General features: G+C 37.7%; 1 protein-coding gene across 4 annotated transcripts in view; it reads right to left on the reverse strand.

Moving 5' to 3' along the window:
* Window positions 1-18,154, reverse strand: part of LOC137287015 (proto-oncogene tyrosine-protein kinase ROS-like) — a 157,282-nt gene that overhangs the window by 96,305 nt on the left and 42,823 nt on the right. The window lies entirely within an intron of this gene.

Below are 18,154 nucleotides of genomic sequence, written 5' to 3' on the forward strand. Positions count from 1 at the left end.
ATAAAGTTGCAACTAACGTTATATGTTTGTACAGTCGACTTGTGTTTCACTGATAAGAAGAGCAATCAAGAGCAAGAAGATCTCTGACTTCATTTCACATTACTGCTTTGAATGGTATGCGACAATAACTCATTTTCAGAAAATGACGCCTTAAAAGATACCTCTTCCAAAGCAAAATACTCACGATCCTAGGTCTTGTGTGTGAAAAGCAAATCCTTTTCAAGTTTGGATACCAAGTGTCCTAGTACCAAAATGAGACCTTAAAAATTACCACCTTCAAGACAAACAAGAGTCATCAGAAGATGATATCCCCCAGCCCCCACATATTTGAAAGGACAAATCATCTGACAGTTACTTATTGTGCTTTTAGACCAAGTCTGAATTGTTTCCATTCAATTCATGAACAATATAAATGCCATATATATGTAATCAGAAAACGTCACCATTTCAAGATCTGTCTCATATATCTGCCAAGATCTTTTGAAAGATATTAAATGGTTTTCGAGGTGTGCTCCAGAAAGGAAGTCCACAAGGTGTTCATGGAACCAAGAAAATAATACATCACACAAACCTGTAAATACCAGAGGGCACCACTCTGGGGTCGGCCACACATATCTACCAAGTCTTCCTGACAGATACTAAGAAGTTCTGCTCAAGAAACGAAACTCACTTTAGAGAGTAAGTCTGAAACGTTTCCATGGAAACTGAGAAAAAAAAATAAATGACAAAAACATGTAAGTAGCAAAAGGCACCACTTTGGGGTCTGCCACACATATCTACCAAGTTTTGCAGAAAAATATTGAACGTTTTTTGAGTTCTGCTCCAGAAACAAAATGATTACGAACGGATGGACAAATGAGGCAAAGCCCACTCCACCATTAGACTAACACCAAAATGATCGATGGAAAAACAAAAAAAAAATAAAAATGCCAAAACTGTGTAAAGAGCAAAAGGCACAACTATAGGTTCAGTTTATTACATCTATCAAGTTTGGTCTAAAAATATTGAACGGTTTCTGAGTTATGCTCCAGAAACAAAATGATTACTGACGGATGGACAGATGAGGCGTCGACTATATCATCCCGCATTACATGCCGCGGGGATAAAAAACTAACAAACCCTGGTTTTGTGTGATGAGCAAACTCTTTGACTGCTTGGTTTTAGATGATCTGATATGCATAATCTGATATGCAAGTCTTAAATATTATGATACTGATCACCAGTGTTTCTAGTACACCAAGTATAGCAAAAGCAAACATGTACCAAATCCAAAATTGACAATAGAATTTACATACATGACAAACAGAATGATATTTCGGGACATATTTATCTTAAACTGCATGACGGCATAGTCCTGACCTTACATCAAGGCTACACTGTCCTTTGGTGATCAGTGATGTGGTACAATTACAAAATGTTACTGAGGGCAATTTCAGTTTAGGTAGTGATGGGAGTGTGCTTAGTCTATGGTAAACAGTAAGTGCATGCTAGATTAAAGGTTGGAGTTGTTTTTGTGGAGACTGCTCTACTCTGTGAATACTGGTCATTGCCAAAACCTTTCACTGGGTCAGTTAAAATATTGACAATTTCAGCACTTGGGGCTTGAGATCAAATGGACATGTTAGATATTGAACTCTCCCGAAAGATTCATTGCCTCGGGTCAACAATGTTTGAATTTCTTCTTGAACTGTGACGAGAGAATCTCTCATAGAACGATCGGTTCTGGGTGTTCAATTCTGTAATTATTGTCCCAGTCATGATCATGCCTGCGAGTTTCAATAATCATGCTGGAAGCTGTTGCCTTTCTTGCTTTTCCTGTCAAATGTCGACCCTTCATGAAGAAACTGTGACAAGTTCAACTTGTCTAACCCAACAGATGGGCAATGAAAAATACAATTCAAAGAAACACCCACATTATCAGACCTTAATCATCTAAAACCTAAAGTCAACAGGGCCTTGAATATTGGAAAGCAGTAATCAATATGGCCTTGATATTTTGAAACCTGAAATCAACAGGGCCTTTATTATTGGGAAACAGAAGTGAATATGGCCTTTACCATTTAAAACCAGAGACGAACAGGACTTTGAATATGGCAAAACAGAAGTCAATGTGGCCTTTATCACTTAAAACCCGAGATGAACAGGGCCTTGAATATGGGAAAACTTAGGTATGGCTTTAATGATTGGAATCCTGAGCAAGGTGAAATTTTAACATGTTCCAGTCAATGTGAACATGTTACACTGAGGCATCACATGTTTCAGAAACTGACAATAATTCACATATCTCATTAAAGGGAACATCATTAATAAACCAGACATATCAGTGAAGTGAAGTATGCTCACATTCCTTCTGTCTGGTTGAAATTTCCCAAACTTTTGTCTTGCAGTCTGTAGTTGACTGTTTTCAGCTATTTGTAAATTGATACTTTTTACCACTCAATGCATAGCAGCAACACATTCATATATTACTGATCATGATGTAATTTCTCAGTAAATTCTTGTGACACAAGTCTTTAAAAAAAAGACAACAGGCGTCTGAAAACTGATATTATCTTTAAGAGAACGGAATGTTATGTTGAAAATGTTGTTACATCTGACTCCACTATAATACTGATCCACAGTTTCAAAGGAAGTGCTGAATGCAGGAATCTACAACATGCATTTCTACGTCCCTGTCTTGAAACTGAATGTCCACGCATCTCCGACAAGTCTAATCTTGGTGAATACATCAAGGTTGAAAAGTCAGCTTTATGCTCTCCATCACACTCAAATTCTAGCCAATCAATGCCTCTACAGTGTCAATACAAACCTCTTTAAAAGATGAGTAAATTAGAACTGGTAACTTTCATGTTCATTATGACTTTATCAAATTTGCTCAAGGATTCGCCTATTGATTTCTACAAGCTGGTGCCTGCACATCGGTTGATGACAGCCGTTCTCACCTCGGTGTATGTTAATCAAGCGGTGATGTTGCCTGGGCTATCACACGACATTAAATAACACTTTACAAAAAGGTTAATGTCAACTTAATACTACACTTAACAAATTATGCAAAGACTGGTGTGTTTGGCAATTAAACTTAAAACAGTTCTTTAAATTTACATTTTGATAATGCTTTAATTACTTAGGCTCTCAAGTACCATAGATAGAGATAATATACAAAGCTCAGGTCAACTTAAGACTGCCCTTCTAAAGTACTTTACAAAGGCAGATGAATCCTTTTCACCTCAGAATCTCATCTTTTCTAACATGAATTATTCATCTAAACATCACACAAAAAGACATTTTATTCTTCACAACAACTCCCACAAAGACTAAAATATAAAGTGTGGAAAATGTTAACCAAAAATTCAGCCTAGTGTTTAATCAAACAATTCCTTTGGTATAAACAGCCTGTTGACATCCATTAAACCATCCGGTGTAGGCATTACTGGATTAGGCTTTATAGTATAATAATCTGTTCAGCTTAAATGTGGGATAAATGTTTATATATCACATGCAGGTTATAATGCTGTGTTTATCCAATGTTTATACTCTCCTTTCTGGCACCAGCAACTAAATCAAGAGATAGGTTTCATACACATATCATTAACCATACCACTCAATATCAAACTCTCCAGACACCTTGACACCAATTTATGGTTTCCAGGACGTATTTACTGCTTCAGACCAAAATTTACTTAATTTAACTTTGTCCAACATATTTCAAATTCTTACCATGTTCCAATTACTGTAAGAACGAAATTAAATTACAGAAGGTCATAAAATGTGTTTTTTCTCCTTCACATGTCAATCTTCATAAAGGCTGGGGGAGGGAGGAGGGGGGAGGGGGTAGTCTTGTCAATTACAAGCAAGTGATATGTAAGAAGCTTGCAAACATAAATTATAAGTGTTGAGGCAGGGTAAGACCGTAGTCAGGTCTTTACATGGTGTTCTATGTTGGAACCATTGCAATGGCAATAACACTTGTTTGGGACAGGAAACAGTAGCGTGACAGACAGATACTTCCACCAGCCTGAGGACCAGTTGGCCTGTCTAGTGTAGAGGTCTGCATAACAACACTTTGGATAACACAGGCTGAAAATGACAAATGAAAGTCCCTATGCAAGACAGTTCCAGTTTTATGGTTTGATACAAGTGGTTTGGGATCAAGGACAATTCTGCGATCCTTGTGGCTTGCTAATCCATTTCCGTCAGGGCCCATTAGTCTTATTTTAGGATTATCATAAGGATCATTCATATAATTATATTTATGAAACAATAAGTAGCTCTGTAGTTACAGATCTGTAGTTTGTGTGTCTAGCATTTCTGCAGAATGATGTTGATCCATTGGAACTGACTGAAACAATGATGAGCTAAAGTGATGATGTATGTTAATCCTGACAACTGTTGATCTGTCCGAATCAGGCACTTGATCATGAAGATCTGAATTAAGAATTGGTTTTCAGTAACCCCTGCTTGCTGTAAGAGGTGACTACAGGATTTGGTGGCCAGGTTCGTTGACTTCAATGCACGTCATCATATCCTAATTGAGGGGATATTGGTCCTAATTTGCTTGTTAGAAAGACTTAGAAAGCTGGAATTCTGCTAAGAACAGCAAGAACTGGCTGAATATGTTCAGGAATCACAGCATATACACTGTTATATTTGGCAGTAAATAAAGGTCTCAAGTCATAGAGGCATGTGATAACATATTTGATGCCTATATTAGTAACGTGATTCACAAAAACAGTTGAACTACTTGTGTTTGGGTTTGGATAGGAACATTAAGAAATATCATAACAACTGCTAATAGTAAGTATTTATATAATTGCTCTGTGCTTCCTTTGACTTGAAAGCATTCCTTAATCTACATAGTTGCATTCAGTCTGCATATGCATAGCTATTTTAAGAGTAACAAACAGCTACTTTATAAACATGCACTGTGTCCAGTGAATAACATGCTTTATAAAACCTATGGGAAAATTATTTTTAGGAACATAAAATATTTTCTCAACAAAACTGGTATCCTAGATCTGCTGTGAAATATCAAATTGACAGCCACTTAAGCCAACAAGAGGCTGTCCTTGAATGACAGGCCACCAATTCCTGCCTATTCACAAGCAGCAGTCACTGATGGAGCTCTATGTTGTGTCTACTGTCGCCAGACCAACAGTGCAGAGAGATGGCTGACAAGCACCTTGTTAGTTCAGATAACCCCAGATGCAACCCTGGTTCTGTGTAAGGAAATCCCTCTGTGATGTTGGAATGGGCCTGATGATACCCAGATACCCTGATCATTCCATGATGATTTCCACTCTCTAGATCCAGAACCTTGCTTTGTTAAACAAAGTGATTGTAGCACAAAGTTGACTTTATCTCCCATAATTTAACACTGACTTGGGACTGTTGTGGTGCTATGATTACTTTGTATACTGGTAACAGAAACTGTCCTGACCAGGCCCTGACGACCTGCAAAATGCATTTGTGATGACCTGGAAAATGTTCTAGGCACTGTATCTCATAGATGTGTAGACCCCTTCTACAAACTGCATTTTTTGGTCCTCAAAATTCAGTCTATACAAAGTAATATACGGCATCAGGAATTGATACACGAAATGATTGTGAACAGAACTGGCCATTACTTTAACTAGACTTATAACAGTCTTTAACACAAAGTGATTGTCACACTAAGCTGACTGTAAACCCATACATTAACAAAACCTAAGACACTTGTAGCACTACAATCCCTTTGTAGATCATTGCCCCATTCCTCAAAGCGATCACAGTGCTATGACAGTTGTAAACCTATGTATGGGAGTTAGTGCTATAATCACCCAGAGGAAGTGCCCTGAGCCCTTTATACAAAGTGATTGTCTCGCTAAGGTGATTGTAGCAGGTATACTTTAACACAGACCTACGACAGTCTCACCAATATGATCACTTTGTTGAACAGGGCCCCATTCCTCAAAGCAATCGTAGCACTACAATAGTCGTAAGTCAATGTAAAAGTATGGGAATTACGATCACCTTAGTGCTATAATCACCCAGAAGAAGTGCCCTGAGCCCTTTACACAAAGTGATTGTCTCGCTAAGGTGATTGTAGCATGTATACTTTAACACAGACCTACGACAGTCTCAACAATATGATCACTTTGTTGAACAGGGCCCCATTCCTCAAAGCAATCGTAGCACTACAATAGTCGTAAGTCAATGTTAAAGTATGGGAGTTACAATCATGTTAGTGCTACAATCACTTTGAGGAATGGGGCCCCGAGCCTTTAACTCAGAGTGATTGTCTCACCAAGGTGACTGAAACATGTATACCTTTTACACAGACTTGACTGTCACAGCTCTACCATAGCTCTGTGGGACCAACCCTAGGCCCTACTTCACTTCCCGCTTGGGAGAATTAAATTTCATAAGCAACCACCAGCTGGCTGCTGTGGGAACTAGTCTTTCTTTTCATGGTGCACTATGTTACGAGGTTGACACACCACTGATATAATCCGTCAGAAGGGACGTGTGATATCCTTGCAGGAGACGATGCAAGATGATGACATTTTTAAACTTGATTTGACATTTATATGCCTGCACCTGCTTCTCGCCATATTTGTTTAAGTAATGCTGTACAAGTTAACATTTAAAAGAAAATGTCTTAGAGGCCAACTAGGTTCCATGGTCACAGAGCATTGTAGTAGAAGAGGTTAGAGTGAGTGAGTGAGTGAGTGAGTGAGTGAGTGAGTGAGTGAGTGAAGGTGCAAACAAGTTGGGTTCTATGCTGCCTTTAGCAATATTCCAGCCATATCATGGCAGGGACACCAGAAATGGGACATACACATGGTGCCTGTGTGGAGAATTGAAGCAAGTCTTCAGTATGATGAGCGAACGCCGTAACCACTAGGCTACCCCACTGCCCCATAAGACATCAAAGACCATGGGGCTGACCGTTGGAGACTGTAGCACAGAGTGGGAGAGGACACCAAAGAGGCACTAGCTGAGATACATAGCACAAAGTGTTTGCCTCAGTGTTCTTCATTCTAAACTGTTGTTCATCATATCCCTTGCCTTCAATCAAATCTCTGTATATCATAACTTCACGAAAAAAAGAAATCACTATAAAACAGTCTAAAACACTGTTACAGAAAACATGTGCATGACATCTTGTCACAATTGTTTTGAAACACTGTCAACCGTATTGTCTCCAAAACCATTTTGGTGACACTGAGGTCTTGACATGAATAAAAGGCATCTTAACGGGAAATTACATTACAACATTACCATCTTGAACTGTGCTTTCTGTGTTCAAAAACTGTCCAATATGGGCTTTTTCAGGAAACATTGTTACATTATAACACCTCCAAGTTGCATAAACATCCTCCAAAGGTCCTGCTTGTAAAACAACCTTGTCAGTGGAAGCCACAGGAAGGCCCAGGTGGTTGCAGTTGAAAATGGGTCACGACACAACCAGGGAATCCACTTGTTTTTTACATCAAAATACTTGTAACTTGAAATGAATACGCTTTTCCCATAGCCTGTGCTCAAGCTTCTGAGAACTCCACTGCCACTTTTCCTGGGGAGCCCATCTGCCAAATATGGTCACGGTTCATTGTGAACTAAGTATGTTAGATCACACTTACAGATAAAAAGTTCCTTATTTGTCAACTCTGAAGTCTTAAGTAATTCTTAATGTGACAAGTTCATTTGTATGCTTTTAACAGAATTCAACAAGGGAATGTCTTCATACTTGCAGATATGGGGATGCTTGATGAATACCAAAATGGCCTTTAATTCATATAATAATTTTATGCTCATCATTTAAATTACTTCTCAAACATTTTTCTTATCAACCTGTCACTGCCTTTCCCTTACAAATAAAAATGTGCATTTTATTGCAGGAAATAAAGCACATATTCTGTTTTAATGACCACATGTTATAAATATATTTTCTAAGTTGTGACAGTAATTGGCCTACAATATCATATGCCACCATTACTGTCCCCAGAAACTCCTTCACAGCTCCTCCAATGGCTTTTCTCTCTTTATACTACCACAACAGATAACACCTCTTCCCTGTAGGGAGCAACGACCACCCCTTTTATCAGGTATTACTATTACAAGGCCCTAGAAATGAGCAATTACACAGAAATGTTTCTCAACAAGAGGTCTTAGTGGCACCAGTCCAGTGTCCAGTCTGATAGAAGCAAGCCTTAGACTTTCTCAAGCTCCTTTCAAAGCGATAATTGGATGCAGACCAGCTGAAATGTTTACGGTGTACCTTCATTAAATTCTGTCCCCTATCTGTCATCTGTGTCTTGTTCTAAACATCCTGTGCAGGGAAAGGGCTGGTATTCAAGATGGACACTTGAGAAAGAGTAAATCTTTGGATGGAAGACAGAACAGCTGATGACAACACATACTGACCCATTGATAGGGTCCTTTCAGATAAGGAAGAACAGGTGCTTGAAAACAGCATATTGCCTGGAAATTATTTATATTGGTCGAGGATGTTATATTTTTTACTATGGCAAACCTTTGAAATGAGCGCATTTTTTATGCTTTCTAGAAGTTATGCATTACTTTTCATTCCACATCTCTGAAAGTTTGATGGATAGGGAGTCATAAAACTTTCAACATTCCTTTTTCTTTAAGGACATGTATTGCTAAGAAGTATTTTGAAGTGTGTTATATTCATATGCACACACGCACGCGCACACGCACATACTTATATATTGTGACCACTTTTCTGATCAATAGAAATATACATTCTTACAATTCAAATGGAAATTAAAACATTTCTTTGGAAAAGAAATCTTGATGAGACAAATAATTATCACCATTAAGGATCAGCAAATATTCTTCCAGATTTCAGAGTCATAATTCAGTATGACAATGAACCATGAAGACAGTCTTGACAACAAGGAAGAATAATACATTTTCTACTCCATAGTCCAGAGATAACATCAGAAAAATAGTCCACCACTTTCTCAGTATTACTTGTAACTACATCTGACACCATCCAAATCTGGTTAAAAACCTGTCAGAGTTCCACATACCAAAATTCACAGAATTCATGGTGTTTTATAAGCAGCCTCGAATGAGAGGCCTGCATTTGTCAATGGCACCATGGGGTCTAGAGTATCAAGATGGGCACATGGGAAAGCACAAATATTGTGGTCAATGCCATAAGGTATGGACAGGTGCCATAGATGCAGAGCCAGACTGGTTCTCTGAACATGGCAGTGCTGGTCATGCAACAAGAAACAGACAAGACACGTGGTAGACAATTGTCTGAGAAACCCTCAAACTGGTATCACTGAGTTCAATGCAATCATTTCTGAAAGACAGGACTTGTGGTCATAAATTGATTGGTGCAGCTCTGTGACTGACCTGATATAAATCATGGTGTCTTTCTATGATAAGTCAGTTGTCTGAGTAAAAAGTTATCAATTTTACGGACATAACTGAGACAGATTGTCAATGTATCTGTTATGACCTAAGACAGGCAATAAGATTCGGTCAGAGTAATTACAAGAGAAGTTGATTGGCTCAACCACTGATGCCAGCCAGGCCTCTATTGAATGGTAAATGATGAAGACGTCAATGATGGTTGTGTAACATGATTCCACTTGGTCTATGTCATAAACGTTAAAGTAAGTGCTTTAGCCAAAATGGAATGTGGCACTTGTTTGCTGATAATACTGAGACATGGTTATGTATTAACCATAGTTGGGTAATAAAATATTGAAGCTATACCAATAAGGATGTTTGCTAGTCTGAATTCAGAATATTTTGCTCCTCGAGTACTTTTAAACTGAAAAGACTTTAAATATGCTTATGTTATACCAAACCACTTACTAAATACTGGTACAGGAAAATCACCATCCCTAGAGTTTAGTATAAACTGTAATTAATATTATTTTCAAATATTGTAACTATCTGTAAATAGGAGAAAACATCATTATTTCTAAATGTTATCATGCATATTTTGTAGCAAATAGAAAAAATATATTTACATACTTTTCCCCTTAAATGATGTTCCTATTAATCAATTTCACTGTCGATTGGTCGTTTCCACTTTCCAATAAGATGTCAATCATGAAGTCTATGACTGATGACTTGGGATTCTTTTGAATAAATGATGCATGCAAACTCAGAGCAAATGATATAGGTTATGTATTTATTTTCAATATATTTTCCAAAATGATGTATCTGTGTTTCAAAGTACAACAGAAAAACAAATAAAATTTGAGATCAAATTAACTGTCATCATTATGAAAGATTGCACTTTGTCCTTTCCGTCAAAGCCTCGTTTGTGGGGTATTTGCAAATCAGTAGTCTGTTTTTAAACAACCACTTGAAGTAATTCCCACCTGTTGTAACTCAACCCAATCAAGTAAATGATATACCTTCATCAAAGAAATAATCGATCATGAATATTTAGGGAGACATTATTGAGAAAATGGGTTCTGAGTTTCCTCTACCAAAAATACCCTTAAAATATCACTGATCCCTAAGCTTTTTACCAGCATAGAACAAATTGCTTCTTATGTATGATGTTTTTTCATTGTCATTACTGTGTTATTATTAGCACTGTTTTCATACAAATTTATAGCTTCATACGGTACTAAATTCCATTTGCATTGTACAGTACAAAAAATGTTAAAGAAAGCAGTATGTTTCATGACAGATTTACTAATGTCAAATGAATGAAATAAGGTATTCCTTTTGGGGAGACAGTGAGATATAAGATTCAAAACCTGTGGAAATCTTGACTTGTTTCATCAAGGGCTTTAACAATGCAGAAAGTGCTTTAGCATTGCAAAAAGGGCTGGACAGAAGAGAAAATAATGGAGTTTGAAGGACTTTGAGACAGAATAATATGGAAAAGAAAATGTAACCCTGCATGGAAACGAAAATCAGTCTGGTTCCATCATGTAACTGCTACAGAGCATGGACAGTGTTGCCACTTGGTCACAATAATTACACAGGTGGTGGGCAGGCATTGACCCTCCTTTTGTTTGTGGATGATTGTAAACCAATTCCAACCTTGATGGGTTTATGATAGACATGTGTACAGGACTCCACAAAAATATCCACTGATCTCTTGATAATGAGGTTCAGATGTACTCAAGTCAGATCTGTGGGAAAATCCTTTCCTACAAATTGCATACATTTCTACACAATCATCTTCCATCTTCAGTTACTAAAATGAACATTATTGCCATGAATGAAAAATCATTGTCATGAATGAAACCATACTGAAAATGATATCAATTCATATCTCCAGTGAAGGCTATCGATTGATGATATTTTTATCAATCAGTATGTCTAACTTTATGAAAAAAGAACCTAATTTTTTTACATCAAAGTTATATTAAATCGATTTTCAGTGAACATTAAAAAAGAGTCAGATTCCAATGCTGTAAGCCCCTGGGATATCTGCAGCTGCAACAGGTGCTCCTTTGAAATTACGTCTATCTCTGCATGGTCAGGGGGTGGGGGATTGGTGTCATCATTACTGCCAATCCCCTTGTCCCCATCCTCATGTTGTGTAATTTTGCATGTGATGAAGACAGTGATAAGGATGGAAATGTCAGAACTCACCCAATAATCTCTGAGAATTGGTCCACAGCACCATTCTAGCCAATTACACAACTCAACTTTTCATACAAATATCTTTTTCTCTTTTTCTTTCCATGACTCACAATCTGATTCTCATATGTCAAGTGTATATTTAAAGAAAATGACATATCTAATTATCCCTTTGAAAAGTTTAATAACATATAAGGGTTATAAAGCAGTTATTATATTAAAATGTCTCATGACAGGATTAACACTGAGGAATGATACAATTTTTATGGCTTACAACTTATTTGTTCTGTTAAAGGCAACATTTCGACAAAGATTCTGATCTTGTCAGTCACATAAGGTTAAAACTGCATTTTAACTAACATAAATTTGAAAAAAACTGGACTCAATTATGTTTTTATCTACAGAAATGACACACAATAATGTACCAAATTATCAAATATATGCATGTATCTTTAAAAAAATATTAATCCTTTTAGAAATATGTTTTTTAAAGTTTTACCTTAATGTGTGTATAAATTGCTTTTATGCATGTTGACCCATGAAGATCCGGGTTAGAACTGATCTTCAGTAACCCATGCTTGTTGTAAGAGGTGATTAACATGATTGGGTGGTAAAACAATGCATACCCACATTCTGTTAAGTAGTGTTTTTTCTCCCCAAAATACATCACATCTAATCTCGATACATTTGGAGGTAATTCTTTACTTAATGTAGTTCAGTCTTCAACAGAATCTGACATCTTCCAGAATACAGTGACCAAATTTAATTTCCATACTAAACCTCTTTAACATACATAAACTTCACATATGACTTATCTGTTGTAATCTTTTCAAAGTAAACAAAGAGTAACCATATCTGATGATTTCTTTTCACATATCAAAAACAAAAATATTGCATACATATGTTTTCAAGCCCCAGTGTAGTGGAGTACTGTTTGCACTTTCAGCCCATCGCCTTGGGTGCAGGCTGCAGCAACAGGTGATGGATGCACTCAATCACAGCAGGTGCCCTGTGCCCATCTGGCTGTCATTGGCTCATCTATAATGATTTAGGTGATACATGGCCATAACTCCCTTGTATGACAACATGTTACAGCCTGATATTACCAGGTGTTGTGGCCTGTTTATCTCAGTCAACTCTGGCAACATAAATTTAGCCAGGAACAACCAAGACAAAAGCATTCACATAATTTTGTAAATAAACGAATAATAATGGTTGTTTGAAATAATGAAAACATAGCAGGTATGGATGGCCCAATGGAACCAGTATTGTGGAAATTTAGGGCTGTGTTCAAATGCCCTGAGTACCTGAGTCTGTTTATAGGCTGTTTTTAGGATCAAAGTCTCAGATCTGCATCACTTTGGGTTCCTGTGTTAAAGTGTGACATAACTGGAATACCATTAAGGGGCCATTGAACAAAACTGACCAATCCATACCAGGTGGTACACATTGTTATTCAACAGTTGGTAGATATTACAGCAATGAAAGGTTACTCAGGTTTTATTTCTAACACAGCTACCATGAATGGTAGCTAATTATGATCTGATACGTAAAGGAACTGTCTATGCAATACCATCTTAAACACAAGGGTAATTCGTTGGCTTCTGCTCTGAACTTCCAAATAGTGGTAGATACATGACGATATAATGATATAAACCAAATGTAGGTACCTCTGCTAGTGGTGTCTCCAGCACCAAGTTTAAAAGAAGAAAACAAGATGAAGAAGAAGGAATGGAAACAAAGACATGGCAAAAAGTTATAAAAAGTAATATCAACAAATTCAAAGAAACAATGCCAATCCAAAGTCAAGAGAGGAAACACTTTCTTTTCAAGAGTGAGAGAGTGAGTTGCATTTTACACCGCAATATCATGGCGGTGGACACCAGAAATGGGTTTCACACATTGTACCCATCCTCTCCAAAAACATGTTGTAAAGAAGAGACATAGAAGAAGTATGTGTGTCGAGAAGTATTTGAAGAGACAGTAAGTACATTTAAAATTAAATTAAGTGAGTGCAAAGGTAAGGCACGTAATGCTACTAGTTGGTGTCACAGATCTTGGTAGAGAGGTCATTTAAAAAAAAAGTCTTCCCCATCTTTCACGTATTTAGCACAGCAGAAGGTGTGAGTGAGTGAGTTTAGTTTGACATCGCTTTTAAGCAATATTCCAGCAATATCACGGCAGGGGACACCAGAAATGGGCTTCACACATTGTACGCATGTGGGGAATCGTACCGGGGGGTCTTTGGCGTGTCAAGCAAACACTTTAACCATGAGGCTACCCCAGTGCCCCCCACAGTAAAAGGTACATATTCTTTCTGTTGTTGGGTTGCTGGAGCATTCACACACACACCCCATCCCCACCCCCACCCCCTCCTCTCGGCTGCTTTAACAGTGGCAGAGATATGATCACACACTGATTTAAAACAACCCTGGGAACCCCCACTAGACCGCCATAGTGGTATGGCCCCACAGTCAACCACAATTTGACATCTTGATCACATGTACAAGCTTGACACTTCACCAACTTTCATCAGTGAAACCTCATATGTGCTGGCCCTCAGAAGTCTTTTCCTGCCCTGATCAGGTTCCAAACATCACTCCACACCATGCCCATACATTCTTCATCTAGCAAGACCATGGAGGGATTCCTGGACAGAGGGGGTCACCTATACCCTGTCACAACAGCTGTAAGAACACTAGTGACCTGTGAAGTTCTCAGCTGGTCTCTCTTGCACATCACTGAGAATATAAGGGCAGTTGGGTAGCCTGGTGGTTAAATACAGTGTTTGTTCGTTACAGTGAAGGCCCAAGTTTGATTCCACACATGGGTAAAATCAGTGAAACTTAACCCCTGCATTACCCACCATGATATAGCTAAAACAGCCTATTCACTCACTCACTCACTTACTCTAGGAGCATATGTTTCCAATAAACGATGACCCCCATTTTGTTGCCACAACCATCCTCATCAGATTCTATTTGTTTTCATTTTGTCTAAAATATTGAGATTTGACAGTTTCTCTATAGAACTATTTATTTTTAACCATATACATTGTCTAGATAGACTAACATATAATCCCTGATAACAGATTATTTGTGAAGATCAATAAAACTACATTAGGGACCCTAAAAACTGAGGAACAATGAAGCCCTGTAATGAAAGTGAGAATGAGAAGAGTAAGGCTGCATGATTGAGTGAGTTAAAATTTAAAACCATATCAGCAGAATTTCAGGCATACATTGACAATAAAAGCTATACATTACAAACAAAAATATATGTACCAGAGGTGGATTAAAAGAGGTGTGATATGGCTTTGACAGACACTGATTATTGTTCATATCCACTGCAATGTTAGAGATTAGCCTGGTTTATGCATACAGTGAGCCAACCAAGCAACACAGAGAGTTGCTGACAGGTTCTGTCACTCACCAAACTGATTGTCATTGATGGCTGATATTCAGCTGAGGTTATAATTCCTGTAGATTCCCACACCATTTCTCCGGCATATCTGAATCTGAACAGACCACACCCAACAACATCCCTTTACACAACCCACCAACAAGGGTGTACACACTTGTTCCTTGTGTAGCCACATCCACCATGCCCAATCAGCAACTGCAACTCGTCTCTTACGTCTGTTTGGAAACTTTAAACATTCCTTCAGATAGCCGTGTTTAACTGCAGTCCCATTTATAGCACACATAGAGGAACACTGAACCTATATAAACATTTGTTGTGAATCATGCAACCACAATATGAATTTGATAAGTGACTGCCTGTAAATGTTTTTGATTCCCAGGTCATTTTTAAAGAAAACCAATTCAGGGATAACGTCGCATCTGTCATGTAACTGATGAAATCTCACTAAAAACATAATGACTATAAAAACATGGGGTAACTGTGGTCATCTGATCAATAATACCTTGAACATTTTTTTTGTCACGTCATGTTGAAAGAAATTTGATTCAATGATAAAGTCACGTTTGTTATGTAATCATTAAAAATCTGAAACTGGCTATAAAAAGATGGTACATGTAACATGATGAATACTGCATTTTTTATTTCATATTATAAAATCCAAACAAACTCCTCCTTCAACAACCCGAAACCTCTTCAACAATCAAAGTAGCTGTTCTTTCTAAACTTCTGCAAGAGGTTCAAGCGGCTTTTCCTTCCTTCTCCCTCTGCAATGTACATGCCCAAACCCATCCAATCTCTTAGATCTCTGATGCCCCTGGGGATATTGATGAAAGTTTCAGTAACCTCCTTGGCCAATCATTAAACATAAGGTCATTTCAGAATGATAACAGTTGGAGGGCACCTGCCAGCTGAGATATCATCATGGTTTGTTGGGTCTGCAGTTCAATAACATGGTCACCCTCTCTGGAATTAGTAAGCCTAACACCCAGTGGGACATCTCCCAATGAAAAAACAAATCGAAATTTGAAACTAACCACAATCTTTGAAAAGTATCCATCCCACTCAGTACTTTTAAAATTTGAATTTCAGTTATAATTAGACAAACACAGAAACTGAATTATGGATTGTTACAAATTTTGAGGTCTTGATATTTTTTAAAACCCAAATTCTTTTGTTCATTTAATATTTTTTTATCAAATTGGAGGATATTTACACACAAAACATTCCCTGGTTTTGCTTATGTCCAAATTTTAATCAAGAGGAATGATTTTTGACATTGCAGTGGATATGAACAATAATCAGCATCTGTCAAAGCCATATCACCATAACATCTAGGAAGATCCCAAGCTAGGTAATATGGGTGATACTGTTACAATGTCAACTCTGTCGGTTACAGTGTAACACATTTCATACACAAGCACCTGCAACCTGGACCACCTGTGCAGCTACTTGATGGATCCAAGCTGCATGGCTGTGGACACCACTCCATCATTGGAGAAAGATACAAAGAAATGCTTCTTGTATTGTTTCCATCTGTCTGCACACATAACCCAAAGATAAACTGATTCATGATAGGTGATACCTAGGACAATGTATCATGATTTGAACATTCTCAAATAGAAACATGTACAATGTCTCTACCCTGTCACAGAAAACACAGGTTCATCTGCACTGAGCTGTGCTTTAGTGGTAGGAATTATTTCAGTATCCCTATAAATGGTAGAACAGTATATTATCTCCAAGTCAGGGTCCTGTTTCACAAACTAATCATGTTATGATGGTCTAAAATCCAAGTTAAAGTAGGGAACTTAAAATAATCTTAACACTGAGACCATTTTGTTGAATGGGTAAAAGGTGACCTTGACAAGAAACATTCATGGAATCCGAACGAAGAGTGAAAGTAATAAACAGTCAAAATGACTGATTTGCTTCCTGCAGTTGCTGATGGTGTTTCTTGTTCCCAGTTATTCCAGGAAATGAATCTATTTCTTCATAATGACCAGGTCGTGCATGCCCAACGAGAGTCTGCTGTGTACTCCATGCACTGTACCTGGCAATACGGAACCATATACCACCCAGGCACTGACATACAAATGACTTATGTCACAAATGCACTGACTGTGTGGCACTGCTACATCAATTAGCTGTTCAGTTATCAGCACAATGAATACTAGAGGTGGTGTACTTGCAATCTGAATCAGCTCTGATTGAGGCTTAACAAGTAACCAAATGATGGGAAGACAATCTGTAGGTTAACATCAGTGACTAAGTGAGTGAGTGAGTGAGAGAGTGGTCAAGTCCATGTGTGCATGCATGAATGCGTGAATAGTGTGTAAAGTAGACCAGTAATTTTACAGCAAGCTGTCATAAGGGTTCAGTCCAACTTGTAGTTTGAAACATTTTATGATGTTAGTAATATACAACATGTAGAAACAGATAATCTTTTTTATAATGTTTCAGTACCTAGTATTTCACATAAAGTATCAATATATTTTGTAAAAATATCCATGGTCTAGGTTACCAATGCTAAAACTCAAAGAGCCATAAAAACACTACACATCACGCTTTCACCATTGTTGGATATTTTGTTCACATTTAGACAAAAACATATTTTGGGGGGTTTACTGAAGAGGTGACACGCTTCTACAGTAACCTGAGGAGACCAGCCGTGACAGCTCAGATTGTCGACATCTTCGGCACTGCCATCTCCCACATAACAAGCAAAAAATGACAGCATTTGTATTTCTCTCAACCTGCCCAAATGAAAAAAAAGCAAGTATCAAATTTATCCAGCCTGGTATTCCAGAACCAATAAAACAAAAGGCAATGCTAAAGAATAACCAGTCTTGATTATCACACAGAGCAGAACTGATATTACTCTCTGGCAGAGATACTCAGTATAAGAGGTACAAACATACAGTTGTGGGATGGTTTACAAGGAAGATTGTACAATTTTCTTGATAGTACTACTAAAAAGCAAATACCATTTCATGTACAGTCAAACAATTTGCTACATCTTAAAACTAGGATATCAGTATATACTGTTTGGTAAGAGACAAATTAGATGTGAAAATGATTTGAATTGATCCATAAATATCAGTGGTCACAACAGGTTACAAAAACAGTAAACTATTTGAACCTATTAAGCCAAGCTGCT

Source organism: Haliotis asinina, chromosome 6 (assembly GCF_037392515.1).
Source record: "Haliotis asinina isolate JCU_RB_2024 chromosome 6, JCU_Hal_asi_v2, whole genome shotgun sequence".
NCBI lineage: Eukaryota > Metazoa > Mollusca > Gastropoda > Lepetellida > Haliotidae > Haliotis > Haliotis asinina.